This window comes from Vanacampus margaritifer, chromosome 3 (genome assembly GCF_051991255.1).
Source record: "Vanacampus margaritifer isolate UIUO_Vmar chromosome 3, RoL_Vmar_1.0, whole genome shotgun sequence".
In the NCBI taxonomy this organism is placed as follows: domain Eukaryota; kingdom Metazoa; phylum Chordata; class Actinopteri; order Syngnathiformes; family Syngnathidae; genus Vanacampus; species Vanacampus margaritifer.
Genome location: NC_135434.1, coordinates 22183201 through 22201887, shown reverse-complemented (window position 1 = coordinate 22201887; position 18687 = coordinate 22183201). Strand labels below are relative to the sequence as shown.

The 18687-nt window shown below is 39.3% G+C and overlaps 1 protein-coding gene across 2 annotated transcripts in view; it reads right to left on the bottom strand.

The window, feature by feature from the left end:
• sema4c (sema domain, immunoglobulin domain (Ig), transmembrane domain (TM) and short cytoplasmic domain, (semaphorin) 4C) overlaps positions 1–11065 on the bottom strand; it is a 108538-nt gene extending 97473 nt beyond the window's left edge. For both annotated transcript variants that reach the window (XM_077562093.1, XM_077562095.1), the window contains exon 1: positions 10609–11065. The gene's annotated coding sequence lies outside the window, so the exon portion shown is untranslated. The remainder of the gene's footprint in view (positions 1–10608) is intronic.
• Between the last annotated feature and the right edge of the window lie 7622 nt (positions 11066–18687).

The window sequence follows — 18687 nt, the reverse complement described above, 5'->3', positions numbered from 1 at the left end:
ACGATCAGGAACTAGAAATTCATACAGTGTCGATGTTTTTAGCTTGGCTGTTGGAACAATTTTATTGATCATTTAATACAATATATTGTATTTAATACATTATTTAATTTGTCCCACAGGTTTTTAATCTCAACGGAACCAACCTGGTTAAATAAAGGTTAAAAGAAAAAAAAAGAAAAAAATAATCAGAAGAATATAAAATTGCTCTTACTTTCATGCTATTTGTAGGTAAAATGCTATATTGGGTTATAAAGTTCTTACTTTAAAATTATCTGTAATTGTTTTTTTGGGGGGGGTGGGTGGACGGGATTTTAAGTATCAAAAGTACTATTGGTTTTGAAATTTTAATTGTGAGTGACAATTAACAGCTTGAAACAAACTTGCTTTTACCTCTTGAATTTTGGAGAACTGTGCAAGTGAGAGAGTGAGAACAAAATACTTAAAATATATAGCCTTACACTATTTCTAATAGTACTGAGAAATACTTTAAAAAGTTAGTTTTAACATGTTTAAATATGTTATGAAAAAAATTGTTGGTCTGTCGCTGTCATATTTTTTCGCCTATCGTAGGTGACGAAGGAACGTAATGGCGGTTCACTGTACTTGAAACTTACAGCCACACTTGTCTGTTATCAGTTTTTTAATTGTTAGAAAGCTTGATACTGATTCAGAGGCACAAATTATAGTTCAGGGTGCAAAATTATTGAATCAAAGGTGAAATGTGTATTTAGACTTAAGAAGCGCTAAAACGGGAGCGCAAAAATCCCAGCTTGGAAAGTCAGTTTCTCTGACTTTCCCAGAGCTAAGCTACGCCCACACTCACGCTCATGCGAGCTGCCATGCAGGGGCCTTCCTGCAGCTGATAACCCTGCACTGGCCCCTGTGCAGTAGCTACCCCAGAGAGAGACCGTTAACCCGCCTGCAGTTCCTTCCTGGATACGATGCAGCCTAGCAGCCGGATAGCCACAGGATAACTTTTATTGTCTTTTTAAAACTTTACGAGGCGATATCATGGGAGGGAGCGTATATGCAGAAAACAGTCTGCGTTACAGTATGCGGGTGCTCTCAAACAGCGTGCTACCACTTCCTGCCCACTAACAGGCAGTCCCACAGTAGGGAGGGCGAGCTCCGTTGGACCAGAACAATGCCAAAAAAGGCTGTCATAAAAACAAAATAGCATGCTCTTCATACCACCAAGAAAACACACTCCTGCCTGACTCTTTCTATCTGGACACATTATCTCCAAAACAATGCACATAAATAGGCTGAATTGGCAAAAAATAAAATAAATAAATAAATAGTGCAACTGACTTTAAACACGAGCATTGACTGAGGGTCCAAACAGCTTTGACATGGCACCACAGCCAACATAAATAGTAGTAATAAGACAAGAATACAAAAGTATAGTAGATAGTCAGCCTTAAAACATCTGCTGAGTCAGTGCAAACAAAAACGTGCAGTCACTGGGCTCCGAAAACAGATTACCTTACACAGTGCCCCCGAAACACACTTGGCTCATGGACAAGATTTCTCGCTGGGAATTTTATCACCGCTTCCCAATCAGGCTTTATGTTTTCAATCACAGCCACAATGAATGGACCCGGGAAACACAATAAAACAAAAAAGATGACAAATCAATACAGTAAAAGAAACAATGATAAACATCAGAAACTGTCTTTTGCAGTCAGTCAACAACATTCATGTATGCATAAGCATGTGTGTATGCCATATACTGTATATAAGATGTCAGCTATTGTTTAGGTATGGACTTAAGTAAATGGAAAGGACAACATTCATGAGTAGAACACTTGCAAATGGTTGAACAACGTGTCTGCAAACCTCGCCATCAATTTTGCTGGTTGTTCATTCGTTTCTCTCTTTGTCTCTTAATTGCCTTCTAGAAAAGTGGAAATTTGTGACTTTAAATTAGGAAAAGTCTACCGTGTACTACCGAAATGCGGTATAGATGTAAAAACAATCTTTTCGAAAGCCTCTGTCTGCCTCACAGTCAAGAGGTTCGAGGTTCGAATCTGACAGTTTGCATGGGTTATCTTTGGCTACTACTGCTTTCTCCCACGATACAAAAAGATGCGAGTTAATTGAAGTACCATCTGTATGAATTAGGGCTGGGTTTGAAAAACATTGAATCGATTCATAAAGCCATGAATCGATAATTTTATATATCTTTTTCCCATAAATTCTTAAGAAAATAGAATTGTAAAGGTCAGAGTTTTTTGCATCTTACTTTTTTCTTGAAATTTACTGATCACATGAATTTAAAAGTATTTTCTTACCTTTATGAAATACCTGACTTATTGCACTTTAAGACAATTAAGAATCTGTTAAAGTTATATTTACAATTATTGAATTAGATTATGAAAATATATTTTCATCTCATCCTTGCTGATGTCGCGTTTGTGTAAAACGTTCTTACTTATTTTAATGAATAAACTAAATCATTTGACCTGTTACTTACTGCCTCCGCAAAATTTACTTTTCTATTCAAATTTTATATTTGTGGAGTTTTTATCATGTACTTGACATTTAAGAAAAATTGGTATGTCATAATTAATTAATATCGGATTGAAGTGTAGTGAATTGAATCGAATTTGATTTTTTTTTAAATTAAATCGAACTGAACTCTTGTGAATCAAATTCAAATTGATTGAGGAAATTAGAATCGATACCCAGCCCTAGTATGAATGTGAGTGTAAACGGTCATTTGTCTGTCAGTGCCAATGAGGTCAAGTGGTACAGAAAATGGATGGATATATTCTGTATGGCAATATCACCTCTGCGTTGAGAAACTCACTATACTGTAGTCATTATATTATTATTATTATTATATTCAATCAACGCTACCAAAAAAAAAAGGTAATATTTCCACACAACAAACTGGCAGCTTCAAGCAGTCATCAGCCATGTTTTTGTTCATGACAGTTGGACCTTGTAAGTTTGAAGTCTGATATTTTTGTCTTCTTGAATGAACTGAACTGCAAATGAGGACACCACAATTGGGATTGCACATGTTTTCCAATTTGTAGTACTGCATCAACTGTTTTCATTCTTCTTTCATTCAGTTAAAAGCCCCAGCAGACAGCCTAGAGACCCCACCTGATAAATGTTATAGTAATTGCCCCCCCCCCCCACACACACACACACACCATTCCCCTCCCCCACAATTCCCCTTCACTATACAGCGAACAGTGCAGTAGTACCCTGAAGACAAGGTAAGTCCTGTAATGTCAACATGGCTTTGCAAACGCTGATGAAATGACCTCGTGGCTCATGGTTTATAACTTCACACATCTTTAGTACACATTCAGACGAGACACGAATTGGAACATTTATGGGTGCACGCATCTTAAAGGTCACATTCTCTTGGTGCTCTTCTTCTGCTGAGCAAAAGGCGAACATTTATGATGCTCTATATTTCCCTTTAAATCCGTCTCGGAAGACTCTAAAGTGTGATACTGCAGATGCATGATTATAAAGAGAGTGGCGGGGTCTCGCTTGAGAGGCAAAAATAGAGAGCGGGGCTTGTTGGGAGCAGATGGCCAATCGTGGTCAGCTGGTAAGAAACAAGCAGGTCAGGCAAGCCTCTCCACTTCCGTTCGATCATTCATACATTATGCACAAGTGCAGCCACTTTGAGGTGTCCCGACAACCATCATCGGCTTCATCCGAAGTTCCATATAACCATTCGAATGTGTCTAACAACAGCAGTTGGATTGTGATATCCTCCCCACAGTATAGTGCCAATTTGAAAATCACACCTGATAGGAGGGTTGCAATCACGTGATTCCGGCGGCGCGCGAAATTCAACTGGGGGTCAAGAAGTAGGGAACGCCCATTGAAGATACGCTCTAAAAATAGTCAAATATGTCGGATAAGATCCTTACACTCTGAGGAAAAGAGATTTTTCCGAACTCGTGTCGGATTTGCCTGGTGTGGAGGCAATCGACATCTCAAACGACCACGTCCTCCAGGACATCGTACTACACCGCTAGCCAAATAAAGGCGTATAAAACCCTGCAGGCTTACAACTATTTCTTGTGTGGTTGGGTCAGCAAACTCGGATCAAAAGAAGCACTAAATGACTGCCGTCTTGTTTTTGCTTGGGTGAGTAAATGTGATTCAGAATCATTCTCTTTTCAACTCAAATGTACACAAACGTACCACTGGCTACAGGCTAGCTGGCTAACTGGTCTTAAGCGGTGATTAAACGGTCAAACAGAGTCATGTATCTACGTTCTGTAATTATGTAGACGTCTTGTGAATGAACCAATGCTTAAGTATATATTTCCATCAGTATGCTGTGGCCTTCCTGGAAGAAAAACCTCGATTTAAGATCGTCGCGATATCTAACGTAGCTAGCATTGCTAAAAACAAAGACACAGCCACCTAGCATGGACACACAAGCTGTAGAACAAACTCCACATAGTAATATCATGGTTAGCCATGTTTCCAGTAATAGCACACCGGCCTGTTGAGAGTTTTATTCAGCTATGTGAAGTAGTTTCATTACTGTAGCTTTCCGTTTCACGAAGTGATCACTGCATATACGACCGTTGTCCGACGAAGGTTTTTAATCCAGGTCTGCTGTCTTCTTTCGGTATCTTTTTTTTTTTTATCGCCTTTATGGGTTACTACTGTGGGGACGCGAAAGTAGCTTTTATTTTATTCTCGATTAGACCGGTTGGTACAGCCATAAACAGCACACAACTTTGGCATTTTCTCAGCTTTTTTTTCCTATGAGCAAATTACTTCCTGCCCCCATCTGGGGTTGGGCCGCCTGTCGTGACGTTACATGAAACCCACCTATAGCAGGGGGAATTACAGGTCGCAACGAAAGGTTCTTATCCCATAAAATGCTCAAATGGAGAAAAGATTTGGTTCATCCAAGTGCACTTGCTCTTCTGATTTGCCTTCAGGACCATGAGTGTGCACCATATTGAATTTTCCACCAGTATGACTTTCCTGGAAAACAGTCCAACAAGGTTTATTCATTTATTGATTGCCGCTGAAGGGGCCGGGCTGCATCATTCATAGACAGTGACAAATATTTATTACGGCCATATGCTCCATAATGTGAGTTTACGAAAGCTTTTTGGATGATGATACAGACGAGAATTTATTTCATTTAACGGAATTGATTTGCTTCTGCTGAGACATTTAAAGCACGAGCAGTGCAATTAGAGACACCATACGGATTATTACGCAGCTTTCCTCGGGCACATTCACTTCAAAAACATGCTGACCACGCACGCACTTGTCTGATCAATTAAATTTCAGCTCTATAAGTGCTAAGTGCTCTCTCTATGCTAATGCCAAAAGGAGCCCAGTATGCTAGCTGGAGTGAGCTACAACAAGCGGCAAGGAGGGAAGATGGAGGCATATGCTGACAGAGAGAGAGAGAGAGAGAGAGAGAGAGAGAGAGAGAGAGAGAGATGAAAGGGAAGGGTAAGTTGCAAGAGGAGCAAAAGCTTCTTGTCTGGGAACAACTGCAATCAGAGCCCCTGCCAAAAGCCTCCAGATTCATCCAGCGGCCTGACACAAATGTCTCAACAGGCGTTCAAGTGCTCAGAGCGGACTACAGTTTGTCAAGTGCGCTAGCCTGTGAGTGAGGGTAAAAGTAAAACCGATTTTTATTTGACTAAAGTATCATTTCTTCAAAGGTATACTCTGTTTTGAGATATAAATATCAAACACAGCTTTCGGTGTGATGATGCGTTGCATTTCAACATCACTGTCGACTACACATCCTTAAACCAATACTTCAATGTCAGTTATTTTTTTTTTTTTCAGTTTCTATCCTAATTGTGTCATACGTCAGCCATAGACTGAAGGGAAGATACAAGCTGATAGGTGCGGACGCATTTAAAAAGTCAGGGCTCTTTGTACTCATCTGGGCATTGGTGGAGCATGCGTGATGTGGAAAGAAACATCTTTCACATTAACAATTTAAACTCCGCAATGCATCTTTAACTATACTCAACAAAACGCATCTCTCTTGTTTTTTGCTCCTTTTTTTTTTTTAGATGAACTCAAAGATCTAAAACTTCTTCCACATACGCAATTTCCCCATTCCTCTCAAATATTGTTCACGAACCAGTTTAAATCTGTGATAGTGAGCACTTCTCCTTTGCCGAGATAATCCATCCCACCTCACAGGTGTGCCATATCAAGACACCATGATTAGCGCACAGCTGTGCCTTAGACTGGACACAATAAAAGGCCACTCTGCAAGGTGCAGTTTTATTATTATTTTTTTATTATGTTTCGTTACAATAACACATTTTCTCTTGTTATTTTTGTAGATTTTTCTCAAAGAAACAAAAGAAAAACATCGCTTGATCATTGAGCAAAAGACAGATACAATCATCTGTGGGTGAATGAATCTCTTTCAAGTGCGGAAGCTGTGCATGTTTACAAGAACTTGAAAACTACAAATGATAATATACTGAGAAGAAAAAAAAGAGTCTCAAAATTGATCGATTAATTGACAAGAAATTGAATTGATATCTGTTCTAAATGTACAATAAAAAAAATTCTAGGTTTTCATACTCTTGTTAAAAAAAGTGAAAAAAAAAGTTAAACTAATATAAATAGTTTAAATGATTTTTTAACGTTTATAGCCGTCAATGGCAACGAATGAACCAAAAAAAAAGAAAGAAAACATTATTTAAAAAATTGGGCGTCAGGTGATTAAAATTTGCAATCATAATGAATCGCATAAAATAAAAAAATTCTAGGTTTTCATACTCTTGTTAACAAAAGTGGGGAAAAAACGTTAAACTAATAGAAATAATTCAAATGAATTTTTGACTACAGCCGTCAATGGCAGTAAATGAGGTTGAATGTTTTGATAGATTCTAAAAATATTTGATAGTGGGAGAACTAGTTTGACAGTAAAGAAACTGTCACGAGATGAAGAAAATATTCAATTTTTTTATTTTAAATTGTGTGATATTATCATATGTATTAAAGGCGAAAATTAATCTTGTTTTGTAAGCGTATCGATGAAGGTGGCGCCATATAAAATCTGTCCGAGGATGCCACATTGGCTCCGGCCAGCCCTGTGAGCGCCTAACGAATGCGCCATCATAACGAATGCATCAATTGCGCTAATAATGTTGGCACATTCAAGCCTACTTTGACAAATGTCACGAACTTCTTGTGCTCCTTCCTTCATTTCCAAACATCAGGCTGTCCAGCCCGGCCTTACCTCCCGTTGTCACCCCGCGGCATACACACACATGCGCACGCACACACATCCCATCTGTTCAACTCTCCAGACCTTGCATCTGGCCTGACATGAACCATAACTTGCTACGCAAACACAAGCGCTCACTGTGAAGCGTCACAGCAAACCGAGTCGGGTCGTACTGTTACAATTGCGGCGAGCACAAAACACAGCAGCTCAAACAAAATCTAATCTGCCTTTCAAAGACCTTTTTAAAGGGAAAGGAATGCAGACAGAGGATGAATGGAATCGTCAAGGTTGCCTGCTTGTTGTTTTGACTGCGGGGAGCTGTTGGAAGCGCAAAAAAAAAAAAAGCCTTGCCAACCACCCAAAAGACGCTATCGTTAGCAAATTCAGACTAATCTTGCTCTCTCCGCGAATGCGTGTGATCTTGTACGTGAATCGTCTCCTGAGTTACACAACCTGGAAGCATCCCTGTTATCACGGGGGTTTAGTGCGCGTTCAGCCGCTTGCCTTGTGGCCTCCGGTATCTGTTGCGTTGACGTGATGCATGTGACACACTGATGACAATTAAACAGAGAGCAGGCAGGGGGACATCTGGCGCAGTGGCGACGTAGCGGACATGATGCAATGTTGACCCAGTGGTGTCAAAACACACATATCTGTCACATACAGTATGTGCACGCATGCGGGAAATACAAAACCAACAGAGGTGAAGGCAGCTGGAATGAGTAGAGGGATTTGCATTTAGTTTTTATGGATGTTCTGAACTCCTGTTTCGACACCAGTGTCATACCAAGCAGAATATCGATTCCAAACGGAATGCAATAGAGGACGTCTGCAATGTTGTTCAGTAGCTCAACTTGCCATAGCTGACATGTTGTCCTTCAACAGACCACAAACTAATTGAGGCGAGAGCTGGCAAAATTCATCGACAAGCAATCGATTATCAAATTAATCGACAACTATTTTAATAATCGAGTAATTGTTTGGAGCCATTTCCAATTTCAGCATATCATTAGTAATTGTTCACTGATTTCTGTAGTCCTTCATGAAAGAAGTCTGATTATCTTCTGTGTATAATTCAAATATGACATCAGTTTTTACTTTGGAGAACAATGACCAAACTGGTAACATATTACAATCCCCCTTCAATACCCCTTTTATTTTATCACCAATCACTGGTTAATAAACAGTAATCAGGGGGGTGGAATGCTTTTATAATACACTTTAATAGAAAATTAAAATGAATACGATTAGTCGATCAATCGAATGAATAATCGATTCTAAAAATATTCAATAGTGACAGCACTAATTGAGACGAGAGAACCTCTACTCTTTTACGGCCATGATATGCAGTCGAATTTTACCTTGTAAAATACAGTTGACCAAAATCTTAATGATCAATTCATCGATTATACTGCAATTTCGTTATTGACCAGCACCCCGCCTCTTGCCTAAAGTCATCTCACATTAACTCCAGCTCACCCGCGATCCCATTGAGGATAAGTGGTGTTGAAAATGGGTGGATGGAAGAATAATCTATTATGATTATCACATGTTTACAATATAAAGATGGTCCAGGACCACAAGAACAACAGCCCACTTATATGTTTCATCTGGACTTTTGTTTGTGGGACTGGTGGATATATACGGTATGAGATAAGTGTATGTGAGTGTGTGAGAGAGAGAGGAAGACGAAGGGGCAACATGGGAAGGAGGCTGGCTGTCAGGATGTGGAGTCCATTGTCTTTACGACAATGAAGATATCAAGTCGGCAGGAGTCCTCTCAATGGAGTCATTAACATCTGGGGGACGGGGGCTACCTGTGTGTGTGTGTGTGTGCGTGTGTGCGTCTTTGTTCTAAGTGTTGAGGATAAAAACGGATTTTTAATGCTTTCCTGACAAACTGGGAATCATGTGGATGATGGGGGCGGGAGGGGGGTGGGGGGGTGATTTACTTCCTGGTGAAGTTCTCTGTTAACCTTCCTCAATCTGATATAATCTACTTTGTGAATTCCTATACAAGGATTATGTCTATTTCAGGGTTTTTTGAATTTGAGTTGACAAATGACAAAAGTAAATAAAGTGAATTTCAGATGGATTATCCTCTGCTACACCCAATCCAAACGTCAACTTCAGGATAACACCCAGATACCAGAGCGCACTGTTTATGAAGCCATCATCTATTTCGTTAACTTTATTTAGCACTTGTCCTCATTATAGTGCTGGCCTGCAGGGCGATCTTAAACCAATCACAGCTGACTTGGCAAGAAGCGGGCTACACCCAAAACTGGTCAACAGCCAATCACAGGGCACATACAGGATAAACAATGATTCACACATATGTACGATTTAGAGTCATCAATGAAACGGGCATGCATGTTTTTGGAATGTGGAAGGAAGGACTACGTGATTCGAACCAGGCAAATGTATTAAACACTATACCACTGTTATGCCTTATTCTTTTCTATGCTATATATCTTTTTATTGATACACAATTTAATAAATGATAAACGATACAATGATGAGTAATAAACGCGTCACGTGACTCACGCCACGCAGGAAATAAATTCTAAACGTCGTAAAAATGAAGACAGCCTTCCTCCTCCATCCCATTAACAACTAACTTCTCCCACCCCCAGCACCCCCTCCCACGCTGTCTGTTAGTTAACGGGCACTGGCACCACTCAGCTTGTAAAAGAAACCCCCTCCAAGCCACCACTTTTTTCCCTTTAAAAAATAAAACAATATAAATGCTCCTCGTCTTCCATGAGTGGACGGCTTCCCCCACCTCACTAATTACAATAATCACTCGAGCAAAGCTATTACTTTCCTCATTAAGGCACAACACCAGAGGGGGACAACAGGTCGTTATAGGAGCATAAGATTTAGGCTAACATAAGATGCTTAGCCGAAATATTACAGGCTTGATGGAAAGGTGCAGGATGCATCCACAATGATGACTTTTTAGCTTTCCTTCAACATGCCGAAAAGCTGCAAGGCATCTGCACAATTAGAAAACTGTTGATATAGAAAAGCGCCTGAAAGTTGACAAACATTCAAACTAATGATTCACATCATACCATCGTCTCTTAAGAAGAAAAGCTCGCTGGTGGGCGAATGAATTGAACACATTTAAAGTGATGTCGTCTCCTGAGTTGATTGCTCTCCAACTGCTGCTGACCGCAGTGCGCTTTGTTTACACTGCGCTATGAATGGAGATAAAGTTGCACCACAATGAACACCCGAAAAAGACCATTTACAAAAACAATACTAAAAAAAAAAAATATGCCAAGATTTCCCATGAAGCACAATGGAAACAGTTGCGACTTGGACACTCCGCTACACAGCGCCTTTCTTTCTCGTCATCATCAGCGTTAACGTGAATCCAAACTTACCTTCTTGACCGATGGTAGTGGCGATGATGTGTGTTTCCTCAGCCGATAGAACCCAACAGCCTTCCTCCCCGCAACAGCGGATTTCTTTCTTGTATTTTTCTTTAGTTACAAATCATTCCACATCCTCGTCAATGTCACGCCGTCTTCTCCTTTTCTTTGCTCCTCTGCTTATAAAATGTCCGAACGATGCAGGAAAAGCAGGGATTCTGATCCTGCCATTTAGTTTCTACGGAGGAACTGGGCTGTGCGCGCAACTCGCTCCCGAGGCTTTGTAACAGGAAACCGGAGAAGGAGGAGGAGAAAACGGGGAGGGGGGGGAAAGGAAAGAAAATAGAGTGCGATGTTATAATCCAGAGTCTTGAATGAGTTTAAAAACCTGCCTCTGTGTCTCTCTAGAGGAAGTTCAAGATCCAACGCGCACACGTCGGACTTGAGTAGCCGTTATGTTGATGCGTCGTTGATGTGCCAGACTGCTGAAAATGTGCGTGCTCGTGCGCGCGCGCGCGCGTATAGTGCAGCGTGTGCTTGTGCAGCACGCATCGCAGCAGGACATGGGTGGATTTTTTTTTTCCCCTTCTCAAAAACAGACAAATGGCTCCCCGCCCATTGGCCTCTCTGAACAAGGACCCCAGCACAGGCGAGAGGGGCCCCCAGCGGTCATTAGCTGCCCGGTGGAGACCACTTCCTTTGTGTGTGTGTAAAGTGGAGGCTTGTTCAGGAGGCGCTCCCCAACCTGGAGTATGACCTTTTATTGTAACAAGTCCCTGCTCCTTTTAACCGACTTCTTTAAATGAGCAACCAGGGTAGAAAGTTGGCAATTCAGTTGAAAAAGAAGATATTTACACCCTTTTTTGGGATTATAATTAAGATCAATTCTGGTTGAATTCTTGTGTATTGGAAATCTTTAAGTACATTTTGTTGGGGTTTTTGCATTCATGTAAATATAGTTTGGTTTCTTATGTACAAAATGAAAAAGGGTTTCTTATTGTATAATGTGTTTAGTATTCAACATAAAAGTTACATGGATCTGTATTTATATTCGTTTTAGCCACCTATATGTTAACTTTGAATACAGTTTCATCTCTATTTGCATATTTTGGTTCTGTGGGAGGTAACCACAGAAAGTAGAGATATTCGATCAAGAACGATGGTCCTATATATCCTAATGTAGCATTTTTTTTTTTAAATTCCATCAAATAAATTATTTCCTATTCTTCTTATTGTTTATGTCTAGTTCCTGTATGGACCACAAGAGGGGTACCAATGCGAGTACCCATACCTTGAAATAAGGCCCAGTATTGGCCCCAGGTACGCGCTCATCCCGAGAGATTAGCTTTAAACATACAGCACATCTATTTAATAATGAGATCAACCAGAAAACTTGAAGAAAATCCACACCGGTATGCAAACAGCAAGGACAGATTTCAATCATATATTTTCTTTCTTTTTTTGACAGTGCTAAGAAAACTTTTGAGGGTACGAAAATATCTGATCCATTTTTGACTTGCTTCTGCTGGGACACTCACTTAAGAGATTTTATGGTATGGTAGTTGGCACCAGACACACTACAGTATGTTCATTATTTGCGAGAAAATTGTCATTTTGCAACTCAGTGAAGGCAATTGGAAAAACACAACTGCACCATAAATAAAATACTATAGATTGCAATGGAGAGAAGTTCAAAGACAATGAAATGGTCTCTACCTCCTGAATTGTGTTTACTTGCAATCCAGCGTCTCAACAGAATTTTGATGAAGCTCAGAAATGGAATTGCTGATGATTTGCTTCAGCGAGTCTGCATCTATGATACCATATACACAATCATGACCTATAAATTAAATTCTCCAAATGTAGAACAATAATATCTGCACGTTGGAGATTGGTTTTATTTTAATTTTTGAACGATAACTATTATAATCCCTCAAGTGCGTTTTTTTTTTTGTCTCATTGTGAGTTTGGAACAGGGCACCTTTGGTGCTTTTAAAGCCAGTTCTAATCAATAAACACACTGGAATAGGCTGTTCCCAAAGGCAAAATACCGTTTACCGCAGGAGCACATTGAGCAAACTGACTGCTGTTTTTTTCTGTTTGGGAGTATCTATCGCACGCATCACATTTTAATGGTGAATCTCTGCTGCTTGAATGTATTTTCTGTCTGACTGACAGTAATGCTATGAAGATTGTTACTCAAAACTCTTAGAAGGACAGATTATCAAGCAAACTACATATATTAGAATCCATAATTCCACATTTACATCAGGTGGTTGATGTTCTGGCACAGATTTGTTTGACAGGTAAAGAGTTTGGATTAAGGGAAGTCATTTGGGCCCTGGCTAGGATTCTAATGCGTGTTAAAGATGAATTGGTGCAGCAACATGCGGTCAAAATGTAGCATTCATGTTAGCCATCATGGTAACTTTGGTCCTCTTTGAATATGAACACAAAGAAGTAAAACATGAAACAAAATTCATGTTTATTCAAGAGAAAAATAAATAGACCTGATGAAAATGAATCTGGCAGCCAGATTGCCACCAAAACATTTCCCTGTTTTCCATCCCTGCAAAGCACAGATAAGTGTAATTACAGAAGCAAAAATGCAATTCATATCAACATGTCTCACATGAGCGAAGGCAGTTGGTTGTCTGATGACATTTACTGTATACATAAGCGAGTCCACGTGACTGACACAAACTACAACAAACAACGCCAACCTCAGTGCACATTAATGGTGCTCCGATTCGTTAAAAATGAGTGACCGATCTGCATCTGCATCCTTTGAAACGACAGAGGCGGTGTGTAGGGAAGTACAAGTCAAGATATGGATCATCTGTTTTTAAATGAGATTTGCGGATACTAAATGTCATTCACCACCTGGCTTTTTTTTGTGCAAATTGTCTTTTGTTAGCATGTTTCTTTTGTTGTAGTCTGGCTTGGTGAACCCTGATCACACATGCATTTCCGCCAGCAGGTGTGTAAGAGGAACTATGATGGATGTTAGCTATGTGAAGAGTGACATCAAATTATACCAGCAAGACAGTGACATGGTTCAGTGCACTGTTCTGACTGTACTGGCGAACATGAAACATGCCTTTGAACCCGCCATCTTCAGCCGCAGCATTCTGTTTAAATACAGTTTTTTGATTTATTGCTATTTTTTTTTTTTCATTTGAACAAATAAGAAGGCGGATGATTCTCTTTTGACCAATCGATGAACAGCAGTCTGTCTAGCTCCACCCCCACAAGCGTAACAAAGCGTACCATTGCAATCATCAGTGGAAAATTGCACGAGTTCCAATCTTATATTTTGAGATCCTTTTCATTGGAACACAATAAAATAAATTTCGCACCAAACTACTATAATGGAATGAAGCTTATTTATTTATATTGACTCAGTATCTGATTTACTTTGTGTTTCTTAATCTGTTTGACCCCGAAAGGTAGACAGAACCTTCCTCCAGTCACCGTCAAATTCATTGACCCTTCAGTCTAAAAACAGTTGGGTCAAAAGTATTCCAATTATGGATAAAAAATGGACCCACTTTATGGGTCAATTTGACCCAACTTTCTGGGTTGTTTTATGCAAAATGACCCAATTTTTTGACCCAAGTAAAGGATCTGACTAGTACTAGACTTACACTAAAAGACCAATTTCTTGACTCAAAGTTGGGTCAAATAGACCCAAGTAGAGGATCGGTCAACTTTTGACCCATAGTTGGGTTATTTTTTTACCCAACTGTTTATATATATATATATATATATATATATATATATATATATATATATATTTATATATATAGTGTATTTCTTGAAATAGATTTTAATACATTGAAGAGCTACTATTCTTTTGTTGTAGTTGTTTATTCCGTTTTTTTTAAAAGAAATTCCTCCAAGAGAATGTTTATGCATGCAATCATTAAGTTCAAAGTGAAGCTTCTGTGTTTAGTTGTTGATGCATTGTGAATTCCTATACACCTCAACTTGTATCACATTCAATGCCAACTGGCTATGGCGTTTTAATCATCGCATCCACTCAAACGGGAGCTTTTCATTCCTTTTAAATTCTATTTTTGTTTGAACACCTGCAGTGAGGCTGATGGAAGGAGCCTCAAATTTATCTGCATTTCCGTTTATGAGTCATTGCGCGGCAATGTCAACACGCTGAAAGCAAAAACGTTTAGCCATCGCCTTGTGCATAAAGCCTTGAGAGTATGCAAGGACGGTTTAAAGACTAATAACTGAGCAGAGAAAAGAATGCAGCTCATTGCAAATCAGGGGATTGGAATTTGTCAAAGCATCTGATTAAAAAATACATACATATGTAGAGTGGTAGCATCTTTTTTTTCGGGTAGGACAAAGCAAATCTTTTGACAAACATGCCATAGAAAGTATCACCATAAAGGCTTGCTCAATGTCTATGTATTAACTTTAAGATTTAGTTTAGCTTTAAGTTACAATAAACATACTTTGTAAAATTTGATAGATGAACTTGCTCCATGCTAATCTTAGCAAAATATGGACTAAGGTCATATAAGTGCGTCAAGCATCATGTGACTATTTAAGTGATCAGGGAGCAGCAGCATCTCAACAATCGCAAGGAAGGAAGCTCTCATTTAAAGGAAGAGAGCGACATAATGGCGAGCTCCTCCCACCACTTATGTTGTGCTTAGGGCGTTGCCTTTTGCCCAGTAGAACGGGAGCAGCAACAGGTCATTTGTATGTGCTCCTCCTCAGCACAATCAGCTGACTAAGCCTTTTCTGTGTGCTGCTGTAATTACTGCTTAAACATCCTTTTTTTCTCCCTTCTAACTTTAAAATGCCACCTCTTCTCACTATCACATGGGGTTTGCTATTGTTCTCACCAACCCAAAAGCCTTATCATACGATCTGCAAACAACCAGTCATACTCATAGTCACAGCTATGTACAATTTAGAGTCGGGTGACCAGACGTCTCGATTAAACAGGGCAGTCTCAGTTTTGAGCTTTTTGTTTCCGACTCTCAGCAGATTTCGGCAGCCCCATTGTTTTGTACCGATTCACAAAAGTCGCTTGCATTGAACTCTTAATTTCCTTCCTATTTACTTTCACGTGGAGATGTGCATTTTCATCTAATTGCCAAGGCGTAATACAGGAACTAGAACTACTTTCTGCTTCCATGTCTAAGAATCATGGGAAATGTCCTACTAGCCAAATACTGTGGTTGACGGACAGCAGGGTTGGGAGGGTTACTTTTAAATAGTAATCCATTACAGTTACAAGTTACCTGCTAAAAATGCAGTTAGTAATGTAATCCAAGTACCATAATATTAAAGTAATGCAACGGGATTACTTTTGGATTACTCCAATATTGAGTATGCTCAATATATATTCTATACAATATGCCCCTGGTATTTGCAGGTGATAGGGACCCGGGCAGCCTTCAAATAGAAAAAAATCCTAGTGTAATTAAAAAGCATGTAAGCTATTGATTGATTGATTGAAGGCCATATGCAGTTTTCGACACCAGATTGACTAGCGATTACATTTGTTATAAATAGTTCCTGGTTAGAATTTACTATATATTAAATTTTCAGCAAAATTGCAATGTCCTGGTTTTTAATTTTGAGAATCCGGTCACCTATTTTAGAGTAAATGAACCAAACATGCATGTTTTTGGAATGCAGGAAGAATTTGTAGTACCTGGAGAAAAACTCACTCAAGCATAAGGAGAAGATGCTAACTCCTCAATGGAACATAGACCAGATTCAAAAGTCCCAACTTCCGAACTGTGAAGCAGACATGTTAACCACGTCCACCATGATGCACCACCTGTAAAGTCCAACTCCAACACTCGACATGTTGTTAAATTAACACTTGTACAATAACAAGACAGCACCTTATGTTCAGCAAGGTTTCCAGAAAAGTGTTGATCCGAAGCATGTGTATATGTTCACGGCTTTGCGCTATAAGCTAAAAATACTCAACTGTTGAACATCTTTTGTGTTCCACCAGACATAAAGCGTGTGCACAATGAGTTTTAATCCACACTGTTAGCTTTCGAAAAGGTTTTATGAGGCTGGCTCAGAGGAAGCTCTTCATATACTTCACATAGAACGGATTAAACTGAGTGATTTGATTCAGGTCAATCTTCCCCTGAAACAGCAATGAAAGAGATTTTCCTGATTATGTTGCTAACAAAAGCTGATAAATACGCAAAAAGAACATATCTCCTTCCATATAGCAGATCATGAACTTGTGGACATATTACCATATTATTATTATGTTTTTGCTCCACTTCTAGACATGTGTCCTGTCCTACATATGACGCTGCCAAGGTTGATGAAGTGTCAAGCTGAACTAAGAACAGTGTGTCACACATTCAGAAAGCAGATTTTTCTGCCAGCAAAGTGGGGTAACATCTCATTATGAGGTAGAGCAGAGGTCATCTCCTGTGTGGATCAGCTTTTTATGATTTTCTTTTTTTGGGTCCTCTTTTACAAGCAGCGTTTACTTTGAACGGAACTTATTCTGGGAGATATTGTGGGGTTCAGTCCATTCTGAGTGAGCATTTATAGCTCAGAAACATTTATTGGTAAATGGGCTGAGATATCACAGATTTTCACCTCTAAGGTACTCAAAGCATTTCTACAATGTTGCCTCACCTTTCAGCCAAACTGAGCAAGCGAAGGGCAGATTTGAGTGATTTTTGAGTGTGAATGAAGATCATACTCACAAATCCTTCCCCTTTACTGTAGGTATTAAAAAGTCGACTTAATAACAGTACAGTAGTGTGGAACCTCCAATGCTGATCCTTTCCGTCACACCGGGCAACTTCCAAGTTATTTGAAATTCCAAAACAGTAACTTTCTGTTAACGTGGAAAATAAATACATCTTTTATGCAAAAGATACATAACTATAACAACTAGACAAAGTGCAATTTCTGCAGAAATTGTGTGCGAATGCTGAATGCTAATAAGAGCAGAATGCTTGTGAAATCTTAGAAAGTAAATCGAAAGATAAATTATGTGAACATTATTAATTATTAATTGGAGTTGTATGATAAATGGAGGGAGAAAAAACGAAAAGTTGAACTGCAACCAGTCTAAGGTAAGATTCAAACCCTAACCTCCTGTTTACTGGATAAAGCTCCGCTGCAACCCACAGCAGACTTGTGGTTGCCATTGGAGTGTTGTGTGAAATGGTATAGAAGGATGTTTTGCTCAATGCCAGAGTGAATGTGTAATTGAAAATGAATGGAGATTTAACATCCACAGAGTACGGGAAATTCAAATCCGAATCCAGTCTGAAAATTATTGGCGAAAGGCTTGCAGGAGTTTCCATTGTGAACAGCTAAGGTGTTTACTACTTAAAAAATGTTTTAGTCATAAATAAAAAGGCAGCATTCCCACAATAACAAACAGTACAGAGAAATTAAACCCATATGGCTGCGAACTAATTCTGTATTTCATATTCAATCTACAGTATAAAGTCTTTTTGTCACCTTTTAATTTATTTATTCATTTTTTTCCCGCTTTCTGTCATATATCATCGCATTACAATTTCATGAGTAAACATTTCTGGTCTTCATCCAGAATAATGGCCCACATGTTTAATTGCCTGCGCAACCAACTGGTGCTTCATATCTATTGAAATGAGTGTATTAAAGCATGTCCCAAATGATGGGTGGCTCCTGCCTTCTCCCAGCGGAAGAAGGAAATTACAGTTCAAAGACCATAATTGGATTCAACTTGTGTATTCACTCAAGCCAGATCGAAAGTGACAAGCAAGGTTTTAATCAGAGCCTTTTTGCGATGGTGGAAAATGAGTTACTTCTAAGTGCCACTTCACAAAGATGCTTCATTTATTTGATGAAATATTGGCGTTTGATTAGAAACTAAAGAGAAGCTTGCTTTCAAGTCCAGGTAGCTCATTTTTAAAGTAGAAAAAGTATCTTAATTTTGTCAAATGTGTGTGCGGCGATAGATAAACCACTGGTTCACAGCTACGTTCCTTGCGCCTCATTTCACCCTGTCACCAAGCAATAAATCAGTATTGGATGTGTGCTTCATTTAGATGTCTTCACAGATTGCCTTACTGCTCT